General features: G+C 39.5%; 1 protein-coding gene across 2 annotated transcripts in view; it reads left to right on the top strand.

Annotated features, from left to right (window-relative positions):
* Positions 1-24,000, top strand: part of LOC122793519 (cystine/glutamate transporter-like) — an 860,650-nt gene that overhangs the window by 531,710 nt on the left and 304,940 nt on the right. The gene's annotated exons all lie outside the window — the stretch shown is intronic.

Raw genomic sequence — 24,000 nt, 5'->3', positions numbered from 1 at the left:
AACACATACAAAAATGTCCAAACACAGGCCCAATCACACTTTATGATCACCTGGAATCATGCCATCCAAGAGGACATACTACATAATTCCTGATGTCCTATGAAGCTGTACAGTGTGAAGAAAACAATTACTGTAATATATGAATGTTTGACAGAAACATGGAATACAGTGTATTCGTATTTTGAAATTAAGTAATTCTTATGAAAATCAATGACATGCTCAACATTTACATCTTGACAGACTTGAACACCTGCCAGTACAGATATCAGAAACGTGTACCAGCTTGTGACACCACTGAAATAGGCTTACTGTGTGCGTCACATTTGAACATCTTACAGCACTTCCCTATTGTAATGAGTATGGATCTCTTTCCATATATGGGTGACCTTAAAACTGTTGCCCTCTGACTGTGCCATAAATATTTCCTTTGTCTTAGCCACTTCTATCTGACTCAGTCATCTGACAGACAGATGTTACCTGATTCAAACCCCTGCATGTCATGCTACAAACTCTACAGAGCTGTGTATTCACTGCATCTGCCACATGACATAGCAATGGATCTTGTCACAAATGAATTAAATTTGAGTGTGTAGTAATAAAAGACATTTGAATATACTTTGTACAATATGATTTTGTCAGAATGTTCATAGGTTCATAGGTTCATAGGTTTATACTAGGCTATCTGCCCTAAGGCATTTATAAGCCTAGCCCAAAGTTATGTGGCTTACGCCACCCCTTATGTTAGAAATAATGTGCCCATTAGTTTGTTGTGCCTCTGTCCAGCAGTGACACAGAGATGATTCCCGGGGTAAACCTACGATCTCCCATCCACCGGTCAAGATTTCTCTTGAACAGAGCCAGTGAGGTGCTCTGCCTCACATGGACCGAGATTTTATTCCACAGCATGGGGAGTCTCTGGGTGATAAATCTATCCCTCCAGCATGTCCTATTTATATCCGTGCTAAGGTTTAAGTCACTTGCTCTAGTGGTTCTGGTGGATTTGGATTTTTTGAGGTGGAGCATGTCCATTAATTCCAGGTTGGTCATGGCCTTGTATGTCAGGCACAGGTCACCTCTGAGCAGACGGTATGCAACTGAATAGAGTTGGAGTTTCTTCAGTCTGGCAGTATATGACAGGTTTTGGAGTCCCTTTATCCTTTTGGTGAGGAACTTTGGGGTCTCTCCAATTGCTGCAGGTGTCGGGTGAGATACATCCCGAATGGGGCATTGTACTCGATCATTGGTCTGATAAGTGAAGAGTACAGGGGAACAATGACCTCACTTGATCTGGATGTGAATCCCTTCATGATCAGATGGGCAATGTAGAAGGTCTTTCAAACCACTTTAGCAACGTGAGTGTCAAACGAGAGGCCACTGTCAACCTGGGTACCCAGGTCCCTGATAACCTCTTCTGTGCTTAGTGGATTGCCACCTATATGGTAGCTTGGGGTTACCTTGTTTTTCCTGAAGGGTATGACTATACACTTTTTGCGTTTAACTTCAGGCCATGGCTCTGGCACCAGCTATCAGTTTCCGTGAGACCCCTCTGAAGGATGTCTGTGTCCGATGTACTATCCACTATGGCACCCAGCTTGCAGTCATCCGCAAACTTTGTCAGCCATAGTCCTCCTATGTTTGCCTGTACTTCTGAGAAGTAGATGCCGAACAATAGGGGGCCAAGGACTGAGCCCTGTGGGACACCACTTGTAACTGGCTTGGAGTCTGACATGGCTCCAGCAACTCTAACCCTGTGGGTTCTGTCCTTTAGCCAGTTTGTAACCCATCTTGTGACATATGGGTTTACATTTAAGCTGGTAAGTTTCTCTATGATACCCGAGTGGGGTATTGTGTCAAGCTTTTGCAAGGTCAAGGTAGGCTGTATGGACTGCCTTTCCCTCATCAATGGCCTTGGTAACTGTTGCGAAGAAGTCGACCAAGTTCAAAAGGCAAGATCTGCCCTTGACAAAGCCAAACTGGGTTGGGTCCAAGGTCTGCAAGTCCCCTATGTCCTTGTTTATGAGTTCCATTATGATCCTCTCCATAGCTTTGCAGACCAGGCTTGTTAAGCTTATGGGGCGGTAATTACCAGGGTCCGTAGAGGCACCGCCTTTGTGGAGTGGGACCACAGTTGCCGTACGCCACTCCTTGGGCACATATCCTGTGGTAAGGCTAAGATTAAACAGCTGCCTTATGTGCGGGTTTAGTTCTTCATTGAGTTCATGTAGCACACAGCCGGGGACACCATCCAGTCCCATTGATGCTGTGTTTTTAGCTTTAGAGAGAGCAGCTTTCACCTGCGCATTTGAGATGTCTGGGAATCTACACTCTGTTGGGATAGTTATCTCTCCTTTTGGGGGGGAGAGGGGGGTGAAGTTTGCGCTGAACCTGTCTGCCAGTATGTTGGCAATGTCTGTGGGTTCAGTGATTTTTGTATCATTTTGGACTAATTCTGAGCATATCTGGGAGTTTCCACCCAGGTTTCTGACATAGCTGAAGAAGGCCTTATGATTGTCTTTTGAATCTATGGCAATTTTTTCTCAAAGTTGGCCTTGGATGATTTTATGAGGGATTGTAGTTTCTTGCTAGTACTGATCAAAGATGCCTTCCCTTTTTGGGATTTTGCTCTATCATGTAATAGCTTTCTCCTCTTATTGTAAAGTTTGTTTATGGCTGGGGTCCACCAGACTGGACGTTTGCCCTTGGTGGAAAGAGTCTTGGTTTTATTTGGGATTGCCTGATCCATGCAGTCCTGAAGGTGTTCATAGAAGGCATTTGTAAGGGCTTCCACAGCTTGGGTTGTGGTTTCCATTGGCTCGGGGGCCTTGAAGGATACCACACCTGTCTTGAGTAGTGTGAAGTTTGCTTTAGAGAAGTTCTTCACTGTGGTCTTTTTTGTTTGGGGTGGGTGGGATGTGGATTTCTAGTGAGATTAGTTTATGATCTGATCTCACCAAAGAGGGATATACTTCCGGTGTGGAGCATTTTGTCCCCATGTTTGTGATGATGAGATCTAGTATATTTTCTCCTTTAGTGGAGACGGTGACTAGTTGTTCCATGGCATTTGAATTTATGAACTCCAGGAACCTTTGGGCTAGAAAGTTGGGGCTTGAGTAATGTTCCCAGTCTATATTCGGGTAGTTGAAGTCACCCAATATGATGGTGTTTGGTGATACATTTATACCCTCCAGTGTCTTCAGGAAGGCTGTGTGGGTTTCCTGAGTTTGAGAGGGTGGCCTGTAGCATGCTACAAATTGTAGAGCAGTTTTGCCTATGGTTAATTGCACCTGGATGGTTTCCGATGCTTTGTGCATAGCCACCAACCTGGAGGTGTGGGTATCCTTGATGAATATGGATACACCCCCTCCTTTTGTGGTATGGTCCGGGTTTTGGGGCCAGAACGCATGATATGAGGTAAAACCTGATAGTGCCGGGGTGCTCTCAGGAGCCATGAACCAGGTTTCAGTCACAGCACAGACATCGATGCTCTCCATACTGAGAAGGGCCTTGAGTGCGTGCATTTTGAGATTTAGACTTCTTGCATTGAGCAGCATTACCCTTAGTTTCTTCCCATTTTTGTTTTCTAGGGTGGTAGGTTTAGAATTTGGGCCTTGCCTAAAAAAGGCACTATGGGGGTGGCAAGAGCCTTAGCCAATATCTGGAATCCCAGGGGTGACAGGTGCAAGCCATCCCTTGCAAAGCAGCGTGGCTTGTCAAGCATGTCATCCCAAGCAGACAGACACTGGATCCCCTTTGAATGACACCAGAAATTAAGCCAATTGTTAAAGCTGATCATCTTGTCACTATATTGTGGCATCATTCTTGGTGAAGGAAGGATACTGCTCAGGGTCAGGGTCATACCTGCCTGGGCTACATAATCAGAGAGCTCCTCTATGTCTCTTTTCATGTAGTCCAGGGAGGTACATCTCAGGTCATTCACACCAGCATGGACAATGACTGTGTCATACTTGTACTTGCCGTGGAGTGACCTGAGTGCTTGTGTTATGTGGTGGATTCTAGCGCCCGATAGGCAACTTACCGTGACCTTCTCCTTGTTCAGCCTGGTGAGTGGGACGTCAGTGTTTCTGACTATGGAGTCACCTATGACAAGTATGTTTGGTGTTGTATTTGGCCTTAAGGGCAGTGACTGCTTTGCACACTGATTTTGTTTTTTATGTGTTGTTTGTGTGGTGTCTTGAGTTTGCAGTTGCTTGGGTGTCTGCTTTGGAGGCCTTTGCTGTTTAGGTAAATTTTTACTCAGAGCCTCCGAGTATGTCTTAGTGTGTTTATGTGTTTGATTCAGTGGTGTGGTTGAGTTATGTGAGACTTGTATTGTGGTGTGTGTAGTTGCCTTCTCCTCCTGCCTGGTCTTGCCAGTCCTGAGTTGAGAGAGCTCAGCCTCCAGTTTGGCTAAATAGCTGCATCTCTCGCAAGAGTTAGTGTTATGTGGGAGGAGGAGAGGGTTGTCCGTGTACATGAGGCAATTGTAACATTGCCTCAGAATTCCCAGATTCACCAACTGGGCAGGAGAGGACGCCAGCATCTGACCCTTCGACATGCTAGAAAGAATTATGAGTTGGTATGAGACAGAAAAGTAGAGGGCTTAGCAGGGAAGTGGGCACTCCTGGGGGTTTTGCAAGTGAGGGATTTGTATAATATAGGAGTGCTTGACCTGCAAAGAAAATGCTTATAAGACAAGGGATATGCTTTTAAGACAAGTGCTGAGCTTTTTGAGAAGAAAAAGCAATTAGGAACAAGTGCTGCACTTTTTAGTGAAGGTGTAAACTGTTTAGGTTCCTAACAGAGCAGTTCTAAGGGAAAAATTGAAGAACAGACTTTATGGAGCCAGAAAAAGTTTAACCTTGTTAAACCAGTGCTGCCCGATGCTGCTCTAGTGGCAACTCCACGTTAAATCGCGCTAAAGCACGTTAAGGTGTGCTTGATAGCAGGGGCTGGAAAGAAGCAGGAATAGACCCAAAACGGACAATAAAACTACAGTTTCAAGTCAGTAACCACTCCTACGGGGGCAGGGAAGCTGCTCAATGTTATTCACTGCCACTGATCAACAGAGAGACTTTCCTTTAGCCCAAGCAAAAATGGCCTCACAGAAACTTACAAACAGTTCAGGAAACAGCAAGCCTGTAACTGAACTTTTTTAAATCTCAGAAAAGTGGGAAAAAGCAAGATTTTTTTTGTTTTTGTTTTTCAGAGATAGCAGAGGTTCACAGGTAATATCAAGTTATAACAGTGCAGTAAATGACCCCACACAAGAGTGCTAGGTCAAGGACAGAAAATATGCAAGTTTTGAGAAAAACGATTTAAAATTAAGTGCAAACAGGAAATTCAGTAAACAACTTTTGGTTGTGCTCTAAATACAGCTACTAATGCAGAAATCAAGTTTAACAAGCCAGAAAATGCTCAAACTAGGCAGCTATGCAGAAAAACTTAGCAAATAAACAGAGAAAAAATACTTAAAATCTCAAAAGTGGCTCCCTTCTTCTCTCAGCATTTTCTCCTCTTGGTGGGTGCTTCACCAACAGCCAACAAGCCTGAAAAGACACCAAAACCATGAGGCAACTAGGTTTTAAGAGAGGAAGATGAAGGAGTTTTGGAAATGACCCGTTGGCCAATAAAACTACAGTTTCAAGTCAGTAGCCACTCCTACAGGGGGCAGGGAAGGCTGCTCAATGTTATTCACTGCCACTGATCAACAGAGAGACTTTCCTTTAGCCCAAGCAAAAATGGCCTCACAGAAACTTACAAACAGTTCAGGAAACAGCAAGCCTGTAACTGAACTTTTTTAAATCTCAGAAAAGTGGGAAAAAAGCAAGATTTTTTTTTTGTTTTTGTTTTTTCAGAGATAGCAGAGGTTCACAGGTAATATCAAGTTATAACAGTGTAGTAAATGACCCCACACAAGAGTGCTAGGTCAAGGACAGAAAATATGCAAGTTTTGAGAAAAAACAATTTAAAATTAAGTGCAAACAGGAAATTCAGTAAACAACTTTTGGTTGTGCTCTAAATACAGCTACTAATGCAGAAATCAAGTTTAACAAGCCAGAAAATGCTCAAACTAGGCAGCTATGCAGAAAAACTTAGCAAATAAACAGAGAAAAATACTTAAAATCTCAAAAGTGGCTCCCTTCTTCTCTCAGCGTTTTCTCCTCTTGGTGGGTGCTTCACCAACAGCCAACAAGCCTGAAAAGATGCCAAAACCACGAGGCAACTAGGTTTTAAGAGAGGAAGATGAAGGAGTTTTGGAAATGACCCCTGTTGGCCAATAAAACTACAGTTTCAAGTCAGTAACCACTCCTACGGGGGGGCAGGGAAGCTGCTCAATGTTATTCACTGTTGACAAGGAAGTAACTATGTTAGTGTTCACACAACTATGCACACTGCAATATCACTGTTTCTTAGCCAAGGAAGCTGTTCCTGTTGTTTTAGGCATGTACAGTCCCTGAATTGAACCACCCTGCATCAGTGTAGATATGCTACACAAGTATTACTGAATGCATGTGATGCAGGCGCACTCACATCACACTCATAGCACAATTGTTTCATTGGTAGCACTCATACCACACTCATAGAACAACTGTTTCATCGGTAGCATATTACAAAATGACATTATATATTTTTTTCCAAAGTGTAACTTGAGAACAATAACTTCATGCAATTTTGTTTTTGTAGTATCAGTGCATTCATAGAATGTTGTCCTTTGCTGGAACTAAACAGCAAGCTATGTAAGTCCAATGATTAGTTATGTGTATGAATCACATGCATTGCAGTGGAAATCTTAACAAAGCTGTGAGACTCCACCTATGTGAACTCATTACATTATATCATTGTGTTGCAATTTGTAAAGATAAAGGGGATGGGGGATGTTTCTCCTACTGTAATTGTGCGTATTCTCACAGTTGTGAAATATTCGGGTCTTTTAACCTGTGACTCCATGTTATTGTAGCAAGGGATATGTCTGCCTGTAATTTCTTTAAAAGACTGTTGTGATATGCATCTTTCTCATAAAACATTGCCTGCTGCTATGCATACCCAAACACATGCAATGCATAATCCAGTTGTCTCTGTGATGGGAAAATGGCAATAATGTGTGAATAATCTTGAATATGAACACATGCCTTAGTAAGGCAGCAGCATAAAGAACATTGTCTCTTGTGCTAAAGCTACAGGAAAAGCCTTAGTAGTTCTCATGAGAAAGCCAAATGTCATCCGTTGGCATCATCACTATTATCCAATAAAGCAGAAATTGTTGTATTAGTAATTTCCAGCCATACATTTATACAGCAGGTAGCTGGCTGACAGTATTGTTCCCTACCTACACATTCAATGACTGTATTTGAATAGACTACTTAAGATCACAAGGTACAGAATATTACTTTGCATCTAGGGATTAGTGCTTGTGTTTTCTCCTGGTGAGAGAAGGAGTACAGAAACATTATTTCCTGGAGACTGCTGATCACCGGAAACCCTAATAACTGCTCCATAGGTGACAGCTTGGAATCTGTGCTTATATTCTGGCCCTGGTGGGAGAAGCAGTAGAGTGCATTGATTCCTGACTGTTTCTGGCTGTGCAGTGAGTGTCTGTGCTTGACATTCCTGACTGGTCTAGTTGGTATTTAAGGCATCTACCAGGAAAAGGCCAAAACAAGCCTACAAACTTGCATCATCTGGGACAAGACTGTGGATCACCAAATAAGCTGTGGGTTGCTTCTTATCTTGGGATTGGTGCTAATGTTTTGCTTCTGGTGAGAGAAGAAGCAAAGGAGCATTGTATCCCAGCAGAGTGAAGCTGTGGTAAAACACAATAGTAGTAGCCAGGCAGTATCCATTCACACAACTCCCCTCTTTTTATTATTCTTGACAAGCTCATTCTTTGTTTTCAGTAAGCACTGCTTGATTTGCTTCTAACTTCAGAATATCTGCCTAAATACTTCTTTCTTAAAATTTCAAAGTCTGCGTATTAGTTTTCCCCCCAAGTTTCTGGCAGTGCCCTGTACAAGGGCAGACACCTTGAGTGACATTTTTTCCTGTAAAGGCATGATTAAAATTTCACCAATACCTAGTTGCACACAGGACAACTAGTTTGCAGTGACAAGCACTATCCCCAGAACTGCAAACCGGATACTCTTGACATTGCTTTATATTCTCACTCCAACTGTCTAATCAATAAAAAGGGTTTGTTGCCATGGATATAAACTTTTCTCTATTGCTAACTTGGTGGATATGGGCATCCTGAGGCAATATAGAAATTACCTAGTGTTTACTGACAACCAGTTAATTCTCAAGCAATCTGATATGGTATGTGAGAGATGGTTGGGGATGTACAAATAGTACAAAGTTTTGTTGACACCCTTAATTCCAGGTCAGGATATTTAAAGTTTGTCCTGGGGGATGTGGGACTAAAAGTCCATTTTTTGGATGTGATTCTGGAATGGGATGTTAAGCTCTATAAGTTAGTAAGCAGGATTTTCAGGAAAGAAACTTTCAACAACAGTTACTTACATTATACCAGCATGCACCCTCACTATATGAAGAATAACATTCCAAAAGGACAGCTCATAAGAGCTAGTCGAATGACAAGTGAAATGGGTGACTTTTTGAAGGAAATAGATTTTGTTATTACCTTGTTTGTTGAAAGAGAGTATAGTAAGACCCTATTAAAAGAGCAGGCTGAATATGTTATACAGAACAGGGACAATCCCTTTCCAGCTATCCTTGAGTGTGGGTTTTCTAACACTAACACAAAACATAATCAAGACAGGAATACATCAGATGCTGGTAATTGCTTCTGTTTGGGCATGACAGTAGACACTGGTATTATCAGAAATATTATTTCTGACAATTGGAAAATTCTAGAGGGAAATATTTACAATCTATTGTAGGGACCCAACCAAGGTATGCATATAATAATCAAAACAATTTGAAAAATATTTTTGTAAGAGAGAAAAACAAAGTGGGATATTATCCCAATAGTATACAGAAAAAATGGAGCATGTATAAGTGTGGGAATTGTAACATATGCAGATATATTTCTGAAGGTCCCTTAGTTAATTTAGAACACCTACCTTACACTTTGAGAGTTCCAGGACATTTTAACTGCAAGAGTAAAAGAGTTGTGTACATTGGTATGTGTGCACATTGCAGTACATTCTACATTGGTATGACTACAAGAGCCCTATGCCCTAGAATAAAAGAACATTACTATAACATCAGAAAACAAGACAAAACAAATGCTTTTTATAAGCATACTACCATCTGTCCTACATTTAATAAATTGTTGTTTTCTGTGCAGGAACAAGGAAGTCACAACTTCAGGGGTGGCAATTTCAAAACAAATCTTGAACAAAAGGAGGCTTTATGGCAGATTAGACTTAATTCAGACAAAAAAAATGTTATAAATGATGCTGTCAATGTTAAATGTTTTTTGAAAGACCGTAGAGTCTATATAAGGAAATAACTTCCTGAGTTCAGAAATGTTATTGATTAATTGTGTAATTGTTTAAGTGGAAAAATTAGTTAATTGGTGGAGAAGTAATTCAAAACTGTTTTTAAAAGTGATGCTGAATATGTTCATTTTATTCTGAAGAAGTTTGGTTACGAAAGTGTGGATTAAAAGTTTTATTATGCTAACATTGTATGGATTTCACTCTGTTTTTCCTGCATCTTCCAGGCTGTTTTTTTTTTACTTTTTGTGGTTATTCATTAGCATTTCTGCATTTTTATGTGAAAGATATATTTACACAATGTCATTGGAGGCAAATCTTTCACATAAAAGTACTACTAATGTCAATAAGGTTGTCAGTAGTACACACACTGCACCCGTCACACACAATTCAAAGCAGACATATAGACTCACATATGCTGAGGTATTTAAATGCAACCTTCCTAAACCTCAAAGATGTCCTCGATGAAGTACACATAACAAATACCCTTAGCAGCCCCAAATGCACTCTTTCAAAACAACACCCACATCACCACATAGAGCCACATCTCATGGGTGCTCTACCTCTAAGCCTATAAGAAAAGGCACTACACGTTCCAACATTCTGGTCATTGGCGACTCCATCATGAGACACACTGATGTCCATCTCATCAGGCTGAGCATGGAAAAAGTCAGTTGCTACATTATGCACGCACTCAGGTTATTGGACCACAAGTACCAGTATGACTCAGTCATAATGCATGTGGACATAAATGACCTGCTACATACCTCTCTAGACTATATGAAGAGAGACTTCATGGAGCTCTTGAAATATGTGTCTCAGGCTGGTATGAGCCTAGCATTGATCAGCATTTTACCTTCTCCAAGGATGATGTTACAATATTAACAAAAGATGACTGATTTTAATAATTGCTTAGTTTCTGGTCTCATTTTAATGGGGTGCAATATTTGTCAGCATGGAAGGAGATGGTCAGGAGATCACACTGCTTTGCCAAGGATGATCTGTACCTCTCCCATCTAGACTTTCGAATATTAGCTAAAATGTTGTCTTCCCCCATAACGCTTTTTTTAGGCAATACTAAACTGAAAGTGATTCCAAAATAGGAAAGCAAAATATTACTTCTCAATGCTAGGAGTCTAAAAAGAAAAACCTCCACTCTCTAGAAGCTCTCTTCACCCAGGAGAATGCTGATGTCTGCGTAGTCACTGAGTCATGGTTTAAAGCCGCTGAGACCACACCAACAGTGCATGGTTATGATGTGTGAGGCAGCCTGATGTACAGTAGCTGAAACACGTTCCCGCAAAGATCAGCTCTACCTCTAAAAGTTTTTTTAACAAATTCACACGACTTGCCACCTCTCCCTCAATGCCTCCAAACTGAAGATTAGGTTTAAACCCCATAATCGTCTCCCCACTGCTCTCCTTCATAGCAGTTACTAGACCTGATACTGAAACAATAACATGAACAATCACTAATAACAACCTAGGCTCCAGTGTCCCACAGCTGAGGGTCACAAACGCCAATACAAAACTCATATCATACCTCCAAAACCATATGTACAACCTCAGCTATGTCACAATATTGGAACCAAAACTTGGAAATTTGCTGTCATTAAACTAGTTTCAAAAACTAAAAACCTACAAACTTGTTCAATTTAATGTCCATATCAAAATTCCCATCACTGGCAAGAGTCCTGAAAAAATAAAATTACAGGCAGCTTTCCAATTACCTCGCCATCAAAACAGCACTCCTGTCTCCAAGCCAGCATGGCTTTTGGACTTAGAGGGCACAGTCTCAGATGCATAGCTAGGATGGGCTGAATGGTGTGGCTATTGCCTCCATTGAAAGATCATATGAAGGTACGAACAGCAGATGTCAATGTTGCAGAAACATAGTACTGGCATTCAGAAATATTTATATCCATATATGTATGGGTATCTGTGTGTGTATGTATGCTCCCAAATGTCAACATTTGTTTTATTGACAAAGTAGATGATCTGACAGGTGTGTGAGATTGACAATCTCTGTGGCTATGGAATATGCTAGGGATTGTGTGATCGTAAATTAGATATTAAGTATCAGGGTTTTATAGGGGAGCAGCTCTCCCCCACATGAGGAGTATCTCCTAAAAAAAACAATATTTTCTTTTTCCCCCATTAAGTTAAAGTTTGGACATGCATACAATGTTTCTCTCACATGTGTGTTACCTATCGACATTTGCATTGTCAACCTTTTGTTGTCAACACTAGTGACATTGATGTTCAAGTTTTTGACCCTGCAGGATCCATATTAGCTTTTTAGCTCTCATTCGAGGTCCACACTCATACAGGACCCATATTTACTCATGTTCTTAAACTGACATCCCTGCAGGTCTCATGTTAGTATGCATTCCTAGCTTCCCATTAGTACGGTGATTTGGTATTCAAGATTTTTAGACATTGTGGTCTTCAGAATTTTGGTCTTTTGAAATTATGGTCTTGGAATATGGTTTTTCAAGGTTGTATCATCAGAATTGTGATAAAAAAACACCTTATTAATTGGTGTTAACCCTAATCCTACATCTGTCCCTTTCCACAACCACAATTCTATACCTTGACTTAATAAAAACCTTCCTGTAACATGGCCACTATGCAGAAGAATTTGCCGCTAGTGTATGGAGGAGGGGGTTAACCATAAAGATCAGGAGAGGGAATACCTTTCCTTTAGGCTTTTGCAATTTTTTAACCATGACATTAAGAACTTTAAATCATATACAGAATAACCATATTATACATATTATATGGGTTCCAGCATGTAGGTTCCAAGACATTTTCCTGTGAGCTACTACTCTGAAACCAAAAGGCCACAACACCTCTTCACCGTAGAGCAGTGTGGCCAAAAAAGAAAAATGCTATAGCACTGGCAAATATGATGATCCCTAACAAACACTACCTGACTTTATTCTAACAGTAGAGATAGCCCTGGTAGAATAGTGATTGTCACAGATGTAGCAGTACAGGGAAAGCAGCGATACTATCTCTGCTTTCCCTGTGCTTTGTATGATTTCTTTGTGCTTCATACATCCGTGACAATCACTATTCTGCTACGGCTGTCTCTACTGTCAGAATACCACCAGATAATGTCCATTAGGGTTTTCTCACATTTACCAGTTTACTCATCAGCATACAGCACCATAGCGTTTCAGCTTTTTGGCCACACTGCTCTATGTTGAAGCAGTATTGTGGCCTTTTGGTTTCAGCATAGTAATTTGCAGGGAAATGTCTTAAGACCTACATGCTGGAACCTATATTATTGTTCACTGTCTCTCTCTCTCTCTCTCTATATATATGTATATATATATATATGTATATATATATATATATATATATATATATATATATATATATATATATATAGATAAATAGATATAGATGTCTGGAGTCTGAAGAGAGAGAGAGAGAGAGAGAGAGAGAGAGAATGAAAGAGACAGAGCATTAGATATACATGTACATCATCTCTCTCTCTCTCTCTCTCTCTCCCTATATGTATGTATGTATATAAATATATAGATATACTGTATATATATATATATATATATATATATATATATATATATATGATATTGTATCTATTTTTTCAAAAATGCGGCCTGCCTTAGCCTTACTCAGACTTGCTTTACCTTTATGCTTCCCTTCTACATGTAACTACACTTGCCATGTTTTCCCTTTTCATAGCACCATAAGCCCTGCTTTCCTCTCTTTCATTGAGACAAGTGTGAAGGAAAATGGGCATTAGACAGCAGGCTTCTACAATGTTATTACTATTTGGAGACTGCCAAGAACCTTCTCCATGATGGACTAGCTTGTGCTACCTGCCGTCTATCTCTTTTGAGTTTTCTGTTTGGCAGAGTGTGCCCATGTCATTGCTCTCTACTGCTATGGTTTGCTCACAGATTTTTAGTAATATCCTGCTTTATGCACTAGAACACAGCTAGCTTATCAAATATGCACTCTATCGCCATTTACATATTCATGTATAATTTACAGTGTGGTGTATCGTTGCTGTGCAGTGCAAGCCTTGTTCAGGCTCACAGTGTATCTCTTTGGACTCCAGACCAAATAATCAAGCCACTAATAGGCAGAAAAAGAAGATAGAAGAAATAATGCATGAGTGTGCGTTGCGGCTGTGATTCTCTGAATATACCCATCCCAGGTATATCACTCAAGAACATTGCTAGTGAACCACATAGGTAATGAAATATGAAAGCCTTACATTATACCTGGACTGATAGTCAATCTACTATTTGATGAAATGTGCAGCACTGTCTTTCTTTCAGGGAGCTAGCTGTCAGTCCATCCTGCAGCACTGTATCAAAGTACTGATCACCTTTATTGTTTCTGTTAAAAATTAAGGAAACAGAATTTTCCTTACAACATTAGGACCCCCCTCACAGACACACAGACATTTTCTATCCAGTTCATCTTCTACCTAAACTACAGATCTTAATTAATGTACGGTTGATTTCCATTTTTTCCCACACAACCTGTTAAAGATATACCCTTGTATTCTTGAATTCATCTTTGAGCTATCTGCCACAGTAATGACCCAGTATCAAAACATACATACTCCTGTGAAGGCTCCGAAAGCTCCCAGTTTTTTTTTTAAGTGTTTGATGAATTAACATTTTTGATTTGGTATTTAAGTAGAGGACTGTGAAGAAACAGTTCCAGTGTTAAGCCCTACCATAGGCATGGACTTGTATCCCTATAGCATGTAATTTATTGTCACAGTTTTTTTATTATAATTAACAGGAACAAACCATACTACTATAGATATATAAAAAGGAAAACAAAATTTAATAAGTAAAACTCACTGAGGTATGTGTGTGCATAATTTTCTATGTTTTGCTTGTTACATTAAGATAGATGCTCAGGAAGAAACTAACACAATACATAGAAAACAAGAAATTTGCAATATGAACACACTGTCAAAATACAAAATCCCTCTAGCTCAGAACTTTTTCGCAGAGCCGGCTGTATTTTCATGTTGTCGTGTTCCATGATATTGATAAAGCTGGGATTTTACGTGAGAAGAGCTTATTGCATTGTGCAGCTCTTTGCAAAGCTGTACCTGAGTTCCTAATCCAACTCGACTTTTTTGTATTCAGTTGCATGCCATCTTCAAAATATTGTATTTCTTTAAAGCACACAAAGATAGAAGTTAACACATTTTTGTCACTCACAAAAGTATTTTGGTTAGTATTAAATGAGTAAATAGGCTGGCATGGTTATGTATTATGATGGTTATATTTAGAAGAAAATGGATAAGGGCCATGGTCTTTCTACTTGGAGATTTTTTATTTTACTTTTTGTATATTTTGGTTCAAGGTATGGGAGGGGATATTAAGTAACTTGTTCACAGTCGTGTGGTACGTAAGCAGAAAATTGCTGGTAATAACTGATGGCGATCTGTGTAACCTTACCATCTCATCCATATCTGAGGAACTCACTTAGACATCCTGAGTCAACAATGAAAGCAAAAATTTATACTTTTCCTATATTATTGACAGAATTCACAAAAATGTAGTGCACTGTAAAATGAAACAAAAAAAAGCTAATATGGGTAATACTAAGACACAGAGTGGTCACACAAGGGGAAAATATGACAATCTGCAGCTGTAGCTAATTAGGGGCACAGTGACATGGAAATGAGGAACTCCATGCAAAAAAGGCAAATATGGTGCATAATGATAACGGCCAGAGTGGTGAACTAATTCTGAAACATAAAATTGGCATACCATGCCATGATGCTTATCCATTTATTAAACCAGGAAACAATGTGCATATAAGGAGACCAATACCTGGAGTAGCAGCAGCATATTATTACATGTTAACAGAAGCCACACACGTTATTGCCTGCAATGCTGCGCACTTCAGCCATTAATGACAGTAGAGAATGTGCAGACAGCACCTGAAATACCACCATCTCAGTGGCCAACAGTCCATTGTTCATTTCCATGTGGATGTGAAGACTGTATTCAACTGTATCAACCATAAAAGTAATGACTGACATATCCATTATTGTGGATACTAAGATATGTTTAACTTTAACCATTTTGGCTACAAGGGCCTCCCTGTGGCTTACAGTGGGGGGGGGGGGGCATTTTGTGCATCAGCCTCATGTACTGAATTGCTTCCTTGACATTATGCTACAGCATGTGGAGAGGCATATCTAGTTGTACAGGACAGCAGAGGAGATAAAAATCACCATGCAGACATTTTATAATGTTACCCATTTCCCTAAAATCCTGAGAGCCATGCATTAAAAAAGCATTGTCATGAAGGCCACACCTCAGCTAAAGAGACCTCAATATATCAATAAGAAGAGTTTCTCCTCCCTTTGCTCCCTACTGACTGGAACTTCCAGGGCCTTATTTATAATGTGTTTATGCTCAATGAAGGCTGATTCCCATGGTTTGCACATCTTGCATATGCCTGATATAAACCAAAGATTTTTGTATGGAAGTTTCGTATAGAATCATCCAGTTGGTAGGTGCAAACATAGGTTAGAGAAACAAGTATGTACATGCAGATACCATTCAGGTAGGGAGAAGGCCACATATAATATGCTGTGTATTGTATGTTATAGGTGATTCTGGTTCTGTCCTAAAGGCTTGGTTGATAACTGATATTTTCAGTCCTCGGACTATGCAGAAAACGGCCCATAATGCAGCACATGCTGAAATCTTTAATAGAGTGAAGTGGCTGTTTGGCCCATTCCACAGAAGCTTCCATTTTTTGGATGTCAGGAGATGTACTGAAATGCAGTCAAGAAATCCACAGTAAATGTGTGTGTGTGTGTGTGTGTGTGTGTGTGTGTGTGTGTGTGTGTGTGTGTGTGTGTGTGTGTGTGTGTGTGTGTGTGTGTTTGTGCGTGTCTGCATGTGTGCTTGTCTGCATGTCTGCGTGTGCGTGTGCGTGTGCGTGTGCGTGTGTGTGTGTGTGCGTGTGCGTGTGTGTGTGTGTGTGTGTGTGTGTGTGTGTGTGTGTGTGTGTGTGTGTGTGTGTGTGTGTGTGTGTGTGTGTGTGTTTGAATGCAATACTGCACAAAATGACATTGCAGAAGCAGGTGAAATATCAGTTAAATATCATAGTAGTGATTTCCATACCTCTCATCACAGCAGTGGAATGGCAGAGAGAAGAGTCAAGGGAGGAACCCACAACATTACCACAGCGAAGGCAGAGAAGATGTGCAATAAATCATAACACTGGCGATGAGGCACTGTCTGGCCCAAAGCTATGAACCATGTCACAGACAATGCATAATAAAATAAGGCATGCTTTATCACATCTGGGCTGTGCAAGCTAGGAAGACTGATAATGTTGTGCTCCAAATATTACCAAACCTACAAATTTTAGATGGTGATCAGGGTGGAGTCATCATCACCTGCAGTTCATGTGGAAGTAAATAATCACAAGGCAGTAGGGGAACTTTTGTTTTTTTCTGGCTAAATATCCCCTAGGCAGTGTGAATACCACCTTGACACATTCTAAAAATAATCCATAGGCCCACTGAGGAGACCTACTTAATTAATTAGTCAAAATTTATCATGGATGGAGCTCATTAAAACATTGAGCTTTTGTAGGTTGCCCCCCCCCCCCACCGTAATTTGTTTATATAATTGGGAGCAGGTGAAACAGCCACACAACACTCATGGAATAAATGTGTTGTTTAATTAACTCTGTGCTGATGAGTTTGGATACAATATTTCATGAGGTAGCCACTTAATTGGAGAAACCCCATCAACAAAACATAAATTTGTAAAAAATAAAATTACGTACTCCCCACTACATTTGGTTCCATTGCTCCATTGGTTTGAACTGTGTGCTGTGTCAACCTGAAATAATTTCTCTTATAGTGCTTGACTTCTAATTTTATCTAGTCAGTTAATTATATAATGTATTTGTTTATTTAATAATTTATAACACATCAGATTTGTAATATACTCTTTTATTCTATTTACTGTAGTTTGTGTCATTGTTGTAGTATTCTACAGTGTGCAATCTACTAAACACTTTAACATAAAGCTTGAGTGTCCTCCTCAGCTTTATTTTATAAAATGATTCAAATGTCTGTCACTCATGCTTCAACCTCATGAGCAAATCACAAAAGCCATTGGTAAACCCTGCATTACCCACATTCAAATTTGGTTTATTGCTCAATTATTGGATTTCATATTTATAGATAGATATCCACTAGCGCCTCTCTTTAAACTGTTCCTCCCAATCCCCAGTATTTTTCTTTTTCTCTAAATATGCCCATCATATACTTTTATTACCTCCTCATCCATTCTGACCATGCCACATCTGACAGATATCAGGAAAGGTGCAGAAGTATTCTCTAAATGCATCACTTCTGTTTGTCACTTCTACCTGTCGACATATTCATAGCATACTCCGCTTGTCTGAAACTTCCATCATATAGATACTTTCTGTAGTCCTTTTAAATATTCTACATACTTTTATCACCAAAGGCTAAACCACAGATGCCATCTTAACAGTATCCACCTCTTTCTCGCTTAAGATCCTAAACTCTATTTTGTCTTATTCAGTTTGTAGGCCAGACCAATCTATCTAAAAATAATTCAAATTCCACCAATGCTCTCCTATTAGAACTCCCTTAAATCTTAGCTGTCATTGTGCAGTCATCATTAAAATATTAAAATGTGCTGACCTACCCAACATACTATTTCTTCACCTTCTTCTCTGCTCTTCTCATGACAAATATTCACTTATTCCCAATGGCAGCAACCCCCACATGCCTCATGATCTTCCCCTCTCGAATGTCAGATTCAACCAAAAGTGTCATTCTCTACTGTCTGTCTTTAGTTTCAGTATAATATTTTGCTGATACACATCTTTTTCATCACTGTTAACTAAACATATCATACATCTAAGATACTTTCATAATATCAACTAACAACCACAATCCCTCAACCTGTTTTATCTCTATTATTCCAAGATTTTCTCCTGTCAGCCATTCATTTTCCAACAATTACAATCATTTAAAATCATCTGCTTTTGTTTGACATCACTGCAGAATACTTCCTAGATTAGCTGCAGGAAAAATGAACTCACATTCTTTGCATTGATACCCACAAGAGAAAATCATGCACAAATGCAAGCATTTTCTCTCTTCTTTCCTCTTTGGTGGAGAATAGATATCTTTGCCTTTGAAACAAAAATTTTAAACCACATTATTGTCTTACCTTGTTAAATAAAATATTTACATTTTTTTACTTCACCCATACTAAATATTTACATTTTTTTACTTCACCCATACTAAATAGTTTATGAAATTTGACTGAAAGCTTATCTTCCAGCTAGTTACTGAGTCTTCTTCACCTCTTTACCCATCAGTCATTTCCTCTCCCAGCTTTCTTTCTTTCTCTCTTTCTTTCTCTTACTCCAGTTTTAATGCATCCATTATTTACACAGTTATTCATAACTATCTGTCATCACCCATACTGTACTGTTTTCAGCACTTTATACCTCACCATTACATTGATTAGTACTATATCTATCTATTTTTCTATTTATCTATCTCGCTATAGCTATATATATATATATATATATATATATATATATATATATATATATATATATATATATATGTGTGTGTGTGTGTGTGTGTTTCCCTTCATTCTACCCATTAACCATTCCCTGCTTTTTTCATTCATGTTTCAGAAGCATTTTTGTATAAGCATTTTTACTTCTGCTGCCCTAGTTACCCTTAAACGAATTTTATTTATTGCTGATTCACTCTGATTCAGCATCCCCTCTTATCTACTTTCCTTCCCCCTTTTGTCTGAATTATTGTAATTTCTTCTCTTTCTTCATGATCCAGTCTTCAATTTTTGTCTGTCTATTTTTCTCTCAATGTGTGTGCGTGTGTGTGTGCGTGTGTGTGTGTGTATGTGTGTGTGTGTGTGTGTGTATGTCTGTGCTTGCGTGCATGTGTACGTATGTGTGTGTGCATGTGTGCGTGTGTGTGTGTGTGTGTGTGTGTGTGTGTGTGTGTGTATGACGCTGTGTGTCTGTTTGTGTGTGTGTGTGTGTGTGTGTGTGTGTGTGTGTGTGTGTGTGTGTGTGTGTGTGTGTGTGTGTGTAGGTGTATATATTTATACAAGTTTGAGAGTTGTGGAGGGCTTGTCCCACACATTGAGGGTACAGGGGCAAAAACAAGTTTAAAAGAGAAGAGCGCTGTTCAAGATTCACTCTTCTTATGCAGTTTTAATGTTTATTTATTTATTTATTTATTTATTTATGTTTTGGTCTGTTGGTACTCGGTGTATCACATCTTACCATTTCTCTATCACCAAAGGTATCTGTTTAAATTCTCCCACAAAGGATTCTTTTATTAGCCAGTTTTATGTTTGCCCTAAATGCAAAGCATTCGATTGCCAGCATTCTACAGCCACAACTTTTCCAGCTCTAATTTTCCATGTTACCTGTTCAAGGTCAGAGAGTCTAGCTCCATTATTTCTATCCACCCCCCCCCCCATATTTTTCTTACTATGAAGAATTTATTAGTCTACATGCTTTTTGTTTCTATCCATTTACATTTGTGGCTGCATATCCACTCACCTTTTAACCCTTTCACCTCTTTTCTTTTCCGTTCATTGTACTATGTCGTTCTGCTCATGTATTCTTTTGTGCACACACTGTCAATTAATAATGCAAGGTCATATTTTCTTTCTTCACTAAACACTCCAACTTTACTAAACATTTTTCTGAAACAAATTCCTTCCATTTTCATTTAGGCCGTAGAAGTGTCATAACTTTCACAGGAATTCACATGCATTATAAATTATAATGTTCTATAATTCAGAATTTTATTTTCACTCTCCTGTTTTGTTTCGCTTCACTCTTCTGAGCTTCACTATTACTTCTTCTGCTATCTCTGTATCGACAAATTTTGTCATGATTATGATTTGGATAATCTGTGTTCAGATAGTTGATTTGTCACCTAAACATACAACTGGGACAAGAAGAACTAAAATACTGACTGTCAGCATTTCTGTCAAGGGGAAGGGAATAGGGTTACATACACACATACATACTGCGGTGGTAGTGCTGCGGTAGCGTTGTCGCCTCACAGTTAGACGTTGCCTGTTCGATTATCAGTTAGAGCATCTTCTGTGTAGCGACATGTGTGAATGAGCGTTCCTTCGTTGAAGGTTGTGCATTAGGCCCAGCAAGCCAGTACGTAAAAAATCTACTGCCAATCATTAGCGGACCGGAGTTCCACTGTGGCGACCCCTAACTGGGAAAAGCCGAAAGACACAAACACACATACATACACACATAGAAATATTTCAAGCCCAGGCATTAATGTCCTTCTAGCCTGCCAATATGCCAAAACAATTGCTTGCACACAGCCTATCTTGATCTCGCCAAGGCTTTTGACACCATCCCCCACTCTGGAATTATAGATAAACTCACTAAACTAGGTATAAATCCCTATGACACAAGATGGGTTGGCAACTGGCTCACTGAGAACCCACACTGTGAAAATACCAGACTCCAAATCCCATTTCAGACCCGTGACAAGTGGAGTACCACAGGGTTCAGTCCTGGGTCCTCTCCTGTTTGGTATCTACTTCTCTGAAGTACAGCTAACACAGAAGGTCTTTGGCTAACAAAGTCTGCAGATGACTGCAAACTAGGAGCCATAGTCGAAACTCCTAATGATGTGGACATCCTACCAAAGGGCCTCACTGAGACAGATGCCTGGTGTCAAAGCCATGGCCTCAAGCTCAATGTCAAAAAGTGCATTGTCATCCCCTTTGGTAAAAGCTCTGTAACCTTGAACTACCGCATAGGTGGTAGTCTACTTAACACTGAAAGTGTGATAAGAGACCTTGGGACCCAGGTGGACAGTAGTCTCTTCTTTGCTAATCACATTGCCACAGTAGTCAGGAAATTCTTCTACGTGGCACACCTCATCACAAAAGGATTCTCATCCAGGAAAAAAGAGGTCGTTGTTCCCCTCTACTCGTCACTCATTAGACCCATTATAAAGTACAACACCCCTTTTGGTATGTACCTCACAAGACATCTACAACAACTGGAAAGGCAGCAGAAATACCTCACAAAGAGGATTACTGGCCTCAAACAGATGCCCTATGCAGACTGTCTCAAAAATCTCCAGCTTTACTCCGTTGCATATCGCCTACTCTGAGGCGATGTCTGCCAAACATACAAAGCTATGCCAAACCCAGAGCTGTTGGACATGCTTCACTTAAAGAAATCCCAATCTCTCCAAGCTACACGCTCTAGGGACCTAAATCTTGTCACCACAATAAACAGAACATGCTGCAGGGATAGATTCCTGTCTCAGACACTTCCCATACTCTGGAACAAACTGCCTATCTATATCAAACAAAGCTCCTCACTAGCACTCTTCAAGAAAAATCTTGATGCTTGGATAGGAAATAGGAAATTCACCCCAGGGATCACTTCTGTGGCTCTGCTCGACAGGGGCACAGGAAAATAATTTTCTTGGGTGGCGAAAGCCAGGGTACCTTTTTGGCTAGGCTTATATAGGCCCTAGGGCCAATAGCCTAGTACCTACCTATGAACCTACCTATGAACCTATGCACCCATAAGTGTCCAGTCTGTTCTTAAACATATCTAAACTAGTGCTTGCCTTAATGTAATGTGGTAGTCTCCTGCATGTATCAGCTGTTCTCTAAGAACTAATTAGTACACTTCTCATTCCTACAGAATCTTCTACATAAGTTTGATAATTTGTCTGATGATTCTCTACTACTTTTTGATAATCCCCAAACATTCCTAGAGATAATTGACTCTAAATGCCTTATATGCCTGAATAAGCTCTCCTTTTAATTGTCTACACGAGACACTGTACAAGTTCAGATATTTTTAGTATTTCATAATAACTTCCGTTTTCACATCTATGGATGCCCTTTTACTACATTTTGTCCTGTACTTTTTCTAGTTCCTCATGCTTGTTTTCTTATAAGGTTTCCATATTGTTATTCCATACCCAAGTTTGTGTCTAATGTAACTAACAAACAATTACTTCATTTCTGATTTCTTAGACTTTACATTTCTTTTTACACAACCTATAGTCATGGTGAAACAAAGTTAATATACAGCCATATTTCAGTTTCCAATTGATTTAGTTGCTGTGAAGGTACAGTTTCATTTAGGAGAGGTTTAGGTTGAAAATATGTTCAAGATAGTGCCCTCCAGCATGACAGACTTAACTGCTTATACACCATCATGAGATGCGTATGTGTGTGCGTGTGTCTGTGTATGTATGTTAATATCCATTTGATGCAAGCGCCATGTGTTATTACTTGCATGAATATTCTGTTTTTGAATGTGCATCTGTATGGAAAAATGTACACAAGGTTGTGTGCATATACATTTTTATGAATATTCCAACTTTTCATATTAAAGCCATAGAGCATTCTCAAAAGTTCACTGACATTATAATTATTTTACAGAAACAATTTATTAAACACAATGTTCTGTCTCATCAGATTATATTTTTTCATGGAGCTTTGTATACACTGTAATCCAGATTTCTAACTGTCTAGTAGACAAGTGAAATCCTGAAGTCGCTCCAAGGAGTAAATCACTTGGACGCCATTTTTCATGCCAAAGACTCAGAATTTGCTTATTGACCTCAGCCCTGGAGGAGTTAAAAGTGTAGACCAGGGAATGAGTAGTGTTGTTGACTCACCCATCTTAGACCAAGTGGGACGATGTGCTTCTCGTGGACATCTGCCCCACTACATGACTCTGAAGTAAACCCAAAATCTTAGCTGGAAGCCACAACGTTGTAGGGGTGCATGGATGCCAGTGAAGTACTGGTACTTGAATGAACAGGCGGCACCTGATATACACCTTTCATGTTCTAACCACATGCAGTTGCCAAGCCATACAATAAGGAAGTTAAGTTTGTAAAGCAAAAAGCTGACCCTCCCCCAAAATGATGATCAGTCACTTTTGAATATCAATGCACCAGCATTGCCTATGATTGTTCTGGAAAAAAGGGTAATTGAAGGGCTAGTGGAGGAATTCCATAATATTCTAGTATTTCAGATTTATTTAGTACTGTCTGTTGCATAATATTCCAGGATTTCAGATTTATTTAGCACTGTGTGCTCCATAATATTTCTGGATTTCAGATTTATTTAGCACTATATGTTCCGTAATATTCCAAGATTTCAGGATTATTTAGTACTGTGTGTTCCATAATATTCCAGGATTTCAGATTTATGTAGCACTGTGTGTTCCATAATATTCTGGGATTTCAGATTTACTTAGCACTGTGTGTTCCATAATATTCCAGGTTTTCAGGTTTGTTTAGCACTGTGCCCACCTTGTGTTGCCTTAGAGATTGTTAGATTATCTTCCCTACTCTCTGTATGCTTAATTCTTCTGCAGTTAATACATATATATCACTGAAAATATACTTTCTCAGCAGTGTGTTAGGGAAATATTTATGAATCTGTTCAGCTGTTAACCTT

Source organism: Protopterus annectens, chromosome 2.part0 (assembly GCF_019279795.1).
Source record: "Protopterus annectens isolate FY-2018-M chromosome 2.part0, PAN1.0, whole genome shotgun sequence".
Lineage (NCBI taxonomy): Eukaryota > Metazoa > Chordata > Ceratodontiformes > Protopteridae > Protopterus > Protopterus annectens.
The sequence above is the reverse complement of the archived record's forward strand: the minus strand, read 5'-3'. Positions and strand labels throughout refer to the sequence as shown.